General features: G+C 47.4%; 1 pseudogene; it reads right to left on the bottom strand.

Moving 5' to 3' along the window:
- Positions 1-744: 744 nt before the first annotated feature.
- On the bottom strand, positions 745-3,397 carry LOC140425876 (leukocyte elastase inhibitor pseudogene; annotated as a pseudogene).
- Between the last annotated feature and the right edge of the window lie 9,564 nt (positions 3,398-12,961).

Raw genomic sequence — 12,961 nt, 5'->3', positions numbered from 1 at the left:
TTATTCCCTGTAGATCTATTTCCTGTAGGTTAATTCCCTGTAGATTTATTTCCTGTAGGTTTATTCCCTGTAGATTTATTTCCTGTAGGTTTATTCCCTGTAGATTTATTTCTTGTAGATTTATTCCCTGTAGATCTATTTCCTGTAGGTTTATTTCCTGTAGCTTTATTTCCTGTAGGTTTATTCCCTGTTGATCTATTTCCTGTAGGTTTATTTCCTGTAGATTTATTTCCCTGTAGATTTATTCCCTGTAGATTTATTTCCCTGAAGATTTATTTCCCTGTAGATTTATTCCCTGTAGATCTATTTCCTGTAGATTTATTCCCTGTAGATCTATTTCCCTGTAGACTTATTCCATGTAGATTTATTTCCCTGTAGATTCATTCCCTGTAGATCAATTTCATTTAGATTTATTCCCTGTAGATCTATTTCCTGTAGGTTTATTCCCTGTAGATTTATTTCCTGTAGATTTATTTCCTGTAGATTTTTCATGTAGATTAATTTCCTGTAAATTTATTTCATGTAAATTTATTTCATGTAGATTTATTTCCTGTAGATTTATTTAATGTTGATTTATTTTCAGAAGCTTCTGTCCATATTTTAGATTTTCAGCAGTTTTCTTTGGCTTTATATTTGTTTATATTTGTCTTTGGGTGAACTGGTAATTATTATTCTTTAAGTTTTATTTGTGATTCAGAAGATTATCACGGGGAATACATTGATTTATCTTTAATCACCTGCAAATTTATTCTTTTACATTTACACATGAAGGATCTCCACATTCCGCTTTCCGGTTTTCTCATGCAGCATTAATAAGAGCAGAGTTCAGGGAGATGTGTATCGACCAAAGAACAGAATGTTATTTGTTTTGTTGTGCCTGATGAAAAAGAGGAAGGGATGGTCGGCAGTGAAGCTCTGTGGTCGGGTGTAGCACAGAGTCACAGCGATTGTCCCTGTCGCAGCTGCTGCTTCAGTTCCTTCCTCATTCACCTCCACAAAAGACTTGTGCACAACTTTGGACACGGATAGGTCACGATCTCCAGACATTCCAGATAGATCGGCCCTCGAATGATCAAAAATATCCCGCATGCCTAAACTGGACAGGGGCCGGATAAGGTCATACTCTCCTTCCAGTTTAAATTTGGGGAGACGAACATCAACGTCCGGCTTCCACATCTGGTTGGGAAGTGTCCACTCTTGTAGTTTCTCTAATGTAAGTGTCTGCTCCAGCTGATGGAGCAAAATAAAGAGATTTCAGTTAGAGACCAACACAAGACAAGCTCAGTTATAAAGATCAGGATCACACGATCTGCTGGACTAGTTTTGATTGAATGAGGAGAGGTTTGACATTGCTTTTCCCCCTCCGAAAATTGGCCTGGGTGTTTAAACTGCTTTATCTCCTCTTCCAGCAGTTCAGAGTATATATTGTGTGATACACAGGTTGTCTCTCACAATTGTGAGAAACAGGCTGGATGGAGCAGAAAATCTCTTTCTGCCGGCCATTCTTCATGCATCCGAATATAACGGGCTCCAAAGCGAAGCAGTATCTCTGGCAGCAGCGCACCCCTCCCCGATGAACTCAATGCATTCTATGTTCGGTTCGAGCAGGTAACCAACAATCCGCTGTTGAGTGCCCCAGCAGCCTATAACACACCCAGACCCACCATCACAGCTTTATGTTGTTTAGTCCTTGCCACAGTCGCCGAGAGTCTGCCTGTGACTCTAGCTTGGTTTGATATTCTCTCTTGATTAGACATCAGCTCGATTAATGTCTAATTACATTTTCTCAAATTCAGAATGGATATCTCCAACTTGATCAAAACGGGGAGCCTGTATTGAGAATAAATGCATAAAACAAACATCAAGCAAACAAACAAACAATTGAAAAAAGAGCTAAAGTTATAATCAGCTACGTTTTTTCTGTCATATTGTTTTCCACTAGTTTTCTCATTTATGGATTTAGCTACTCAACTTTGCAAAGTGAAGGATGGATAATAAAATATCATCTCGGATGGCTCAGTGGAGGTCAAACCTGAATTTCTTGTCTAGGTCAGGGTCGTCTGACTTGAACACCTCAGACCTGTCCTTCAGTCGGGAGTCAATCTCGTGATTGAGCCATGGTTTCCGGTTAGGGAACGTACGTACTGCGTTCTTTGGCACGCAGTCGTCCACACATTTGCTGATGAAGTCTGTGACGGTGGTGGCACACTCATTTAAGTTGGTCGCTGAGTTCTTAAATATGGACCAGTCCACTGTCTCTAAGCAGTCACGCAAGAGCTCTTCTGTGTAAATTCGGGTGTGGTGTAAAATCTTTGCAATTCTTTTCACTGAAATTCAGCACTGTCCCATAGTTAGACAGTTGTCTCTGCACATGTTTGGGGCAATTAGGTCAATGTGTGCAGAATTCAATTCCATTCGCTTTCTGTAACAATGAGGGCATTGTGCACAAGGAGGCCAACATATAGGCAGCACAGTTTGTACACACAAACACATGTGTTTTTGTACATGCACAGTGTTCCAATGTTTGGGTAAAATGAGTCTACACTCCACTGTGTACATGGCCTGCACAATGGACAATTCCTGAACAGTGAACATAGGGAAAATTTGTTATACTGTCCAATTGGGAAACCTTTGAAACTCTGCTTTTAAAAAAATGATTAATGGATCACTAGAATTGGTGTATTGTCCAAACCAGCAATGTCCAAATATTGACAATAGGGTCAGAGGTCAGCTCTGTCCTTTGAGGTGATTATTGGGAGGAGTCAAGAACAATATAATTGACATGCGTCTTCCAGCTTGCCTCCTGAGCACTGGAAGAACCTGGGAAGAGGTGACCCACCCATCACTTACTTATAGGAAGTTGTAGCTCTTCTCCCCATATAGTCGATTGGCCACTTTGAGCAGATACGAGACATCAGCTCGATTAATGTCGAATTACATTTTCTCAAATTCAGAATGGACATCTCCAACTTGATCAAAACGGAGAGCCTGTTTTGAGAATAAATGCATAAAACAAACATTAAGCAAACAAACAAACAATTGAAAAAGGAGCTAAAGTTATAATCAGCTACGTTTTTTCTGTCATATTGTTCTCCACTAGTTTTCTCATTTCTGGATTTAGCTACTCAACTTGGCAAAGTGAAGGACGGATAATAAAATGCATGGACAAAACACTGAAGGAAGATTTCAGCCACATCTTTTATTCAGGGTAATTTTATCCATACCTTTGCCATTTCAGATGCAGTGTTATTTCTTGCACCAAGGTAAACCATGGCCAATGCGGTGGAGATACTGAATGGAGAAAAAAAGATGTTGCCGGCTTCATTTTCCTCAATCAGCTTTCTGAACAGGTCAAGAGTGAAACGGCAATTTGCTTTGCTCAGGTTGTCCATTGTTCTAAACTGCAATAAAGATAAATATAAAACACAGATGTCCAAAGGAATTTCAGCACAATAAGTTTCTCAAATAAGTTAATGAATCACCAGGATTTGCAACTGAAGATAAGAATGAAATTATTCTTCACATGCGTAAGATGAAGTTGCTGGAGTAACCTTGGTCAAATGCTGAATATCTGAGGCAAAGACTTCATGTCTAAAAGCACATTTTGCAGGGGAGGCAGTGGCATAGTGGTATTGTCTCTGGACTAGCAATCAAAAAGTGGGGAAATTCCAAACTGGGTTTGTGAAGGGGAGACAGCTGAATACGAATATACGGAGGCTGCTAGGGGTAATGATGTTGCCCCCACCAGAGGGGGAAACGGAGATAGTAGTGGCGATGGATGCCGAGAAAGCATTTGATAGAGTGGAGTGGGATTATTTGTGGGAGGTGCTGAGGAGATTTGGTTTTGGAGAGGGGTATGTTAGATGGGTGCAGCTGTTGTATAGGGCCCCAGTGGCGAGTGTGGTCACGAATGGACGGGGATCTGCATACTTTCGGCTCCATAGAGGGACAAGGCAGCGATGCCCTCTGTCCCCATTACTGTTTGCACTGGCGATTGAGCCCCTGGCAATAGCATTGAGGGGTTCCAAGAAGTGGAGGGGAGTACTTAGAGGAGGAGAAGAACACCGGGTATCTCTGTATGCGGATGATTTGTTGTTATATGTAGCGGACCCAGCGGAGGGGATGCCAGAGATAATGCGGACACTTCGGGAGTTTGGAGAATTCTCAGGATATAAACTGAACATGGGGAAAAGTGAGTTGTTTGTGGTGCCTCCAGGGGAGCAGAGCAGAGAAATAGAGGACATTCCGCTGAGGAAGGTAACAAGGGACTTTCGTTACTTGGGGATCCAGATAGCCAAGAATTGGGGTACATTGCATAGGTTAAATTTAACGCGATTGGTGGAACAAATGGAGGAGGACTTCAAGAGATGGGACATGGTATCCCTGTCACTGGCAGGGAGGGTGCAGGCAGTTAAAATGGTAGTCCTCCCGAGATTCCTCTTTGTGTTTCAGTGCCTCCCGGTGGTGATCACGAAGGCTTTTTTCAAAAGGATCGAAAAGAGTATCATGAGTTTTGTGTGGGCCGGGAAGACCCCGAGAGTGAGGAAGGGATTCTTACAGCGTAGTAGGGAAAGGGGGGGGCTGGCACTACCGAGCCTAAGTGAGTACTACTGGGCCGCCAATATCTCAATGGTGAGTAAGTGGATGGGAGAGGAGGAGGGAGCGGCGTGGAAGAGATTGGAGAGGGCGTCCTGTAGGGGGACTAGCCTACAAGCTATGGTGACGGCCCCATTGCCGTTCTCACCGAAGAAATACACCACAAGCCCGGTGGTGGTGGCGACTTTGAAAATTTGGGGACCGTGGAGACGGCATCGGGGAAAGACGGGAGCCTTGGTGGGGTCCCCGATAAGAAACAACCATAGGTTTGCCCCGGGGAGAATGGATGGGGGATTTGGAATATGGCAAAGAGCAGGAGTAACGCAATTGAAAGATCTGTTTGTGGGTGGGAAGTTCGCAAGTCTGGGAGCGCTGACCGAGAAATATGGGTTGCCCCAAGGGAATGCATTCCGGTATATGCAACTGAGGGCTTTTGCGAGGCAGCAGGTGAGGGAATTCCTGCAGCTCCCGACGCATGAGTTGCAGGACAGAGTAATCTCAAAACATGGGTGGGGGACGGTAAGGTGTCAGATATATATAGGGAAATGAGGGACGAGGGGGAGATTATGGTAGATGAGCTGAAAGGGAAATGGGAAGAAGAGCTGGGGGAGGAGATTGAGGAGGGGCTGTGGGCGGATGCCCTAAGTAGGGTAAACTCATCGTCCTCGTGTGCAAGGCTAAGCCTGATTCAATTTAAGGTGTTACACAGGGCGCATATGACTGGAGCACGGCTCAGTAAATTTTTTGGGGTAGAGCATAGGTGTGCGAGATGCTCGAGAAGCCCAGCGAATCACACCCACATGTTCTGGTCATGTCCGGCACTACAGGGGTTCTGGGTGGGGGTGACAAAGGTGCTTTCGAAAGTAGTGGGGGTCCAGGTCAAACCAAGCTGGGGGTTGGCTATATTTGGGGTTGCACAAGAGCCGGGAGTGCAGGAGGCGAGAGAGGCCGATGTTTTGGCCTTTGCATCCCTAGTAGCCCGGCGCAGGATACTGTTGATGTGGAAGGAAGCCAAGCCCCCGGGGGTGGAGACTTGGATAAATGACATGGCAGGGTTTATAAAGCTGGAACGGATTAAGTTCGTCCTTAGGGGATCGGCTCAAGGGTTCACCAGGCGGTGGCAACCGTTCATCGAATACCTCACAGAAAGATAGAGGGAATAGAAAAGAAGAAGGCAGCAGCAGCAGCCCGGGGGGGAGGGGGTGGGGGGGGGGGGTGGGGAGGAACCAGAAGGAGTCTCAGGGTTATTAATATATATGTATAATATGTATAGGTCGTTGCTATAAATAATTGTATATTGGATTGTTAAACCATATTTTTGGAGAGTGTTTATCTGAGACAAGGCAGTTGCCATTTAGTTTTAGTTTTCGTTTTTGTTATATATTATTTATTCTTTGTTTATAAAACAGGTCATTGTTATTTATACTGTTATATTATTGTGTAAAGGATACACAATGTACTGTGATGGTTGACCAAAAATTTTCAATAAAATATTCTTAAAAAAAAAAGTGGGGAAATTTAATTAGCTAAAATTCAATTACAAGGAGAAATAAAAATGAAGGAATTAGAAGTGCAAGAAAGAGAAAAAGAGAGAATTTTCCAAAGGGAATTGGAAATAAAGATAAAGTTGCCATAGTCCCAGACAACCATAGGCTGTTTTCCTCTGTGAGGGAAAGAGCTGACTGGTGGTGATTTAACCTGAGGACCACCACACCACACCTCAGGCAAGATTGAGAAGATGGGGTCTTCATGAATAACCTCAGCCGTTACGGGAATTGAACGCCCGCTGCTAGCCTCGCTCTGCATCACATATCAGCTGTCCAGCCAATTGAGCTATACCGGCCCTGCAGAAGTTAGCAATGGCACACAGGCAAAATGAGAGAGAGCATTAAATTAAAATGCAGAGAATTGCAGCTGAAACAGCAGAGCTGGCTGAAGAAGAAAGTAGTTCCAGAGATGAATCTTGCCCGGAGATATTTAGATTTGTACAGGCACTTCTAAAATGTAAAGAACGGAACACCGAGGTGTCATAATATCCACTCATGTATATAATGAGATGCAGACAGGCAGTGATTGACACACAGGATGACCAGTAAGCACACAACACAGTGCAGCCAATCACCAGACAGGACACTGCCACTGTAAAGCCAGAGGGCATTAGGTTTCCCGCTCTCTCGGGACACAGCCACTGAGACAGCCAGAGTCCACGAGCTAGCAAGTGCAAATACCATGCGGTAGCTAGCAATCTGGTCAGGCTACTACAAGGTCTCCAGTCAGTTCAGTATAGTGTCGACCCAAAGCTGAATATGTATATCAGTTCTATCGTGAATAAAACAGTGTTGGATCTTCTCCTGTGTTAGACGTCTGTTTCTAGCTTCCCTGCATCGAGTGCAGTCCACATCGAACCAACCTGCCTAACACATCATGGTACCGGAGTGATACTGATCTTGACGGACCTACCTCGAGTGAATCAGCATTGACCAGCAAGCAGCCATCCGGTGAAATGGAAAACATCCAGCCTCCTCCGCAGCTCCGCATCTCCGGCAACCTTGGCGCCAATTGGAAAATCTTCAAGCAGAAGTTCCTCTTGTACATCGAGGCCTCCGACCTCGAAGCAGCATCGGATGCCAGGAAGATTGCGCTATTTCTCTCCACCGCGGGGGACCATGCCATCCACATCTACAACTCCCTTATGTTCGCTGACGGCGAAGACAAAACAAAATTCAAAACAGTCCTGCTGAAGTTCGACAGCCACTGCAACATTGAGGTAAATGAGAGGTTTGAACGGTACGTTTTCCAGCAGAGGCTTCAGGGTAAGGATGAACCTTTTCAGTCCTTCGTGACCCATCCCCGCATTGTAGTGCAGTCATGTAACTATGATTCGACGGCTGATTCCATGATCCGGGATCAGATCGTTTTCAGGGTCCACTCCGACTCCCTTCGGCAGCAGCTCCTGAAAGCCAAACAGTTGACCCTCTCTATCGCCATCGAGACGTGCGTTGTCCATGAGCATGCTAAGAATCGTTACTCCCACATCAGGGCGGCAGAAACTGCAAAGCTGGCCTCCGAGGCGGAACAGGTGCAGGCCATTGCACAAATGCAGGGCCTGAGCATCGAGGAGAGTGGCCGTTTTGCGTGCTTTTCCCGGGTCCCTGCGCATGCGCGCCATGGCCGAGTGGACGACGAGCCCGATAACCCGACTGCGCAGGTGCGTACGTCGACCGACTGCACTGCACATGCGCAATGGCGCACGGAACGCACTGACATCGGTGTCATGATGTGTCCAAATTGTGGCTCCGCCCATTAAAAGCGGCAATGTCGGCAAAAGGACGCCGGTGTCTCCAGTGTGGCAAGCTTGGCCACTATGCAGCCCTCTGCAGATCCGCTCCACCGCTCAGCAGCCAGCGATCCCAGCTGCGGCGCTGAAGTGTCCGCTCAATACAACAAGGCATGCCAGATTCCGATCCCGACAGCCCAACGGACCCTGACGCTGACTGCCGCAAGTCTCCAGATCAGGTGGGCATCATAACTACACATGCGCTGCCTTCCACCACAACGGCGAAACGCCTCTCGATCCTCAGTGTGGATCCTGACGACGAGTGGTGTGCTGTCCTCACAGTTAACAAGGCTCGCATCCGATTTAAACTGGACACCGGCGCGTCAGCGAACCTCATCTCAAAATCCGACCTCGACACACTCCGCGCCAGACCAAGCATTCTTCCACCGGCCTGCCAGCTCCTTGACTACAATGGCAATGCCATAGCTGCCAGTGGCTCCTGTTAACTAGGGGTATCCAACAAGGCGATCAAGGCAACACTGCGGCTTGAAATCGTCGGGCCTGACAGAGCGTCCCTGCTCGGTGTTCGGGCCTGCAAGCTCCTGAACCTGGTTCAGCGAGTCCACACCATGTCATCATCACCGGCGACGGCCTCGCCTGATGGAAACTTGCAAGTCGACATAGATGACATTATCACGCAGTACCACAGCGTATTCGATGGAATGGGCAGCTCCCATACCGATATAAAGTCCTGTTCAAGCCGAACGCCACCCCTGTAATTCATGCACCATGCCGGGTGCCGGCACCCCTCAAGTATTGTCTGAAGAAGCAATTATAGGACCTCCAAGGCCAGGGCATCATATCGAAGGCCACAGAGCCAACAGACTGGGTCAACTCCATGGTCTGCGTTAAGAAGCAGTCAGGGGAGCTTCCCATTTGCATTGACGCTAAGGATCTAAACTGCAACATCATGCGGGAGCATTACCCGATACCAAAACGTGAAGATTTGACCAGTGAGATGGCTCATGCCAGATTCTTTACTAAGCTGGACGCCTCCAAGGGTTTTTGGCAAATACAGCTGGACGCGTCCAGTCGCAAGCTGTGCACATTCAATACCCCGTTCGGTCGCTACTGGTACAACCGGATGCCTTTTGGGATCATATCTGCCTCCGAAGTATTTCACCGCATCATGGAGCAGATGATGGAGGGCATCGAGGGGGTGCGAGTATACGTTGACGACATAATGATCTGGTCCACAATGCCCCAGGAACACATCGCTCGCCTCAAGAAGGTATTCCAGGGAATTCATGAACTTGGTCTCCAGCTCAACAGGGCCAAGTGCTCATTTGGTCAATCGGATATTAAGTTCCTGGGTGACCACATCTCGCAGCAGGGCGTGCGGCCAGATGCCGACAAGGTCTCGGTGATCAATGCCATGAAGACCTCGGAGGAGAAGAAGGCGGTCCTCCGCTTCCTCGGGATGGTCAACTTCCTCGGGAAATTCATTCCCAATATGGCATCCCACACCACGGCCCTCTGCCATCTCATTAAGAAGTTGACGGAATTCCAGTGGCTGCCCACGCATGAAGAGGAATGGCGTGAGCTGAAAGCAAAGCTCACCACAGCCCCGGTTCTAGCGTTCTTCGACCCAACCAAGGAAACCAAGATATCAACTGATGCAAGCCAAGGCGGCATTGGGACGGTGCTCCTTCAGCGAGATGACTCCTCGTCCTCGGCTCCAGTGGCGTATGCCTCCAGGGCCATGATGCCCACTGAGCAACAGTACGCTCAGATTGAGAAGAAATGTCTGGGCCTCCTGACAGGGACAATCAAGTTTCACGACTACGTTTACGGCCTGCCAAAATTCACGGTAGAAACGGACCACAGGCCTCTAGTCCATATAATCCAGAAGCATTTAAATGACATGACACCTCGGTTACAGCGAATTCTTCTTAAGCTACGCCGCTATGACGTCGAACTTGTCTACACGCCAGGCAAAGAGCTGATCGTTGCAGATGCCCTATCCATGTCCATCACCACACCGTGTGAACAAAGTGACTTCATCTGCCACATAGAGGCACAAGTGCAATTGTGTGCCACCAACCTTCCGGCCTCTGACGAACGGGTGGTCCAAATTCGTGAGGAGACGGCCAAGGATCCTCTGCTGCAGCGTGTGATGCAGCCCCTTACCAATGGCTGGCAGAAGGGGCAATGTCACCAGTTCTATAACGTAAAAGACGACCTGACGGTGGTGGAGGGAATCCTTCTGAAACTCGACAGGATCGTAATTCCTCAGAGCATGCAGGCTATGGTGCTGGGCCAACTCCATGAGAGTCACCTTGGGGTCGGGAAATGCCGAAGCAGAGCTCGGGAGGCGGTCTATTGGCCGGGCATCAGCCAGGACATTGCCGACACCGTCCTCAACTGCCCTACCTGTCAGAAGTTTCAACCAGCTCAACCCAAGGAAACGCTGCAACAGCACGAGATCGTGACCTCTCCGTGGTCCAAAGTAGGTGTAGACCTTTTCCACGCCAAGGGGCGTGACTACGTACTCCTGGTCGGCTACTTCTTCAGTTACTCTGAAGTAATCAAAGCCTGCAAAGAAACGTTCGCCAGGCATGGGATTCCGCTCACGGTAATGAGCGACAACGATCCTTGCTTTTACAGTCAGGAATGGTCTGATTTTGCACAGTCCTACAACTTCCGTCACGTAACCTCCAGTCCCCACTACCCGCAGTCAAACGGGAAGGCCGAGAAAGGGGTCCATATTATAAAGCGGTTGCTGTGCAAAGCTGCAGACTCAGGCTCTGACTTCAACCTGGCGATGCTGGCATACAGGGCAACCCCACTGTCCACTGGGTTGTCTCCAGCGCAGCTGCTCATGAATCGCACTCTGAGGACCACAGTTCCAGCCATCCATGTTCCAGACCTTGACCACCTCACGGTCTTACAGAAAATGCAGTAGTCACGGGCCCAACAGAAGGCCACATACGATGCTCATGCCACGGATCTACCCGAGCTGTCCCCAACTGATCATGTTCGTGTCCAGTTGCCTGAGGGCGGCTTGTCAGCCACAGCTGTTGTGATGAAACAAGTGGCCCCAAGATCGTTCCTTGTCCGCATGGCTGATGGCTCCCTGCTACTGCGCAACAGACGGGCACTGCGAAGAGTTCCACGCCCGCTACCTGACCGAAGTGCCCCGCCACCTACGATGCTTCCTCCGGATGCACCCTGCCACGAGGCCACCGATCTACCAGCAATCCTGCCGGCCCATGCGACCACCACTATGGCAGCGATCCCGTCTATCCACGTGCAGGCGGCTCCTGATCCACCTCTGCGGCGATCGACAAGAATTCGTCGCCCACCACAAAGACGGAATCTGTAGACTGAACTTTTGTACATTTTAAGACTTCATCGATTTAATCTCCGTAAATATTGTTTCGTTTGCGATGTATCTGCACCATCGACATCTTCCTATGTATATACGTTTATTTAGACACCTTTTGTATATAGTCAGGCATATATATATATATATACGCACGCTTACCTTAGTATTTATTTATCTACAAAAAAAAGGGGAGATGTCATAATATCTACTCATGTATATAATGAGATGCAGACAGGCAGTGATTGACACACAGGATGACCAGTAAGCACACAACACAGTGCAGCCAATCACCAGACAGGACACTACCACTATAAAGCCAGAGGGCACTAGGTTTCCCGCTCTCTCGGGACCCAGCCACTGAGACAGCCAGAGTCCACGAGCTAGCAAGTGCAAACACCATGCGGTAGCTAGTAAGTCTGGTCAGGCTACTACAAGGTCTCCAGACAGTTCAGTATAGTGTCGACCTACAGCTGAATATGTATATCAGTTCTATCGTTGAATAAAACAGTGTCGGATCTTCTCCAGTGTTAGACGTCTGTTTCTAGCTTCCCTGCATCGAGTGCAGTCCACATCGAACCTACCTGCCTAACACATGATGAGGCAATTTTTAAAGCCTTCGGGAAATAGCTAAACAGATGAAATGGTCACAAGGTATTTGGATGCTGCTTTTAAATAATAAACATGTAGGTCAGGCGAGTGAAGCCTATGTATCTTTATCAGACGAAAGATGAGACGGTGCAGAGAGCTACGCGGAGTGCTTATGAGTTTGCACTCGAGGCTTGCAGACAAGAGCTTCAAAATTTAAGAAAACAGTCTGGACAAACTTATATTGAATTTCAAAGGGCTAAACAAAGCGATTTTCAGAGGTGGGCGAGTGCATTAAAAATAGCTGAAGCCCTTCGAGAAGTAAATCTGTTGGAAGAATTTAAAGACTTGTTACCTACAATGGTAACGAGTTATGGAGGAACAAAGGGTTAAAACTGCGAGGCACACTTGCTGATAATTGTGAGTTCATTCACAGTTCAAAGATTTTCTTTTGATACTCTTTTAAATCTGAGAAAGATTTAAGGCGCGAGAACAGACAGAGAGGGAGTGGCTGAAATTCCAAAGATACTTCACCTCAAAAGAAAACAGACAGTGCTGAGGGGATAAGAAACATGAGGAAAGTTGGCTGTGTTCGTTGTACTGAATTGGGTCACACCAAGTCAGTGCGCAGGGTAACATGGAAAGCCAGTTGGAGTTGTAAATCTTAAAACGAGGTCAATGAAATGAGAAGCTGGAGAAAAGTAGAAGCAGGAAGGATTTGTACACCGAGTACAGGAGCAAAAAATAGGAAGGAAAATGTGTGCACAAATAGTACGGGGGCAGAGTGACCAGCAGGTGGCTGACGTCTTTATGAATTTTATGTATGACGGTCAAGTATTTCCATGTGGACAGAGTAGAATGTGGAAATATATTAAGCCAGAGATGTGCAGGTTCGGTGGATTGGCCGTGATACCTTGCCCCTTAAGTGTCCAGGGATGTGCAGGTTAGGTTATCGGCTAGGGATATAGGGCGGAGTGGATCGGGTGCGGAATTGATGGGCTGCATGGCCTCCTTCTGAACTGTAGTGATTCTATGATGCAGATGCGCAGGGTAATACTCTGGGGACCTGGGTTCGAGCCCCGCCTGGGAAGTTGGAGCAATTGGAATTCAATCAA

This window comes from Scyliorhinus torazame, chromosome 6, assembly GCF_047496885.1.
Source record: "Scyliorhinus torazame isolate Kashiwa2021f chromosome 6, sScyTor2.1, whole genome shotgun sequence".
NCBI lineage: Eukaryota > Metazoa > Chordata > Chondrichthyes > Carcharhiniformes > Scyliorhinidae > Scyliorhinus > Scyliorhinus torazame.
Note: the sequence above shows the minus strand (reverse complement) of the source record. Positions and strands in the feature narration are given on the sequence as shown.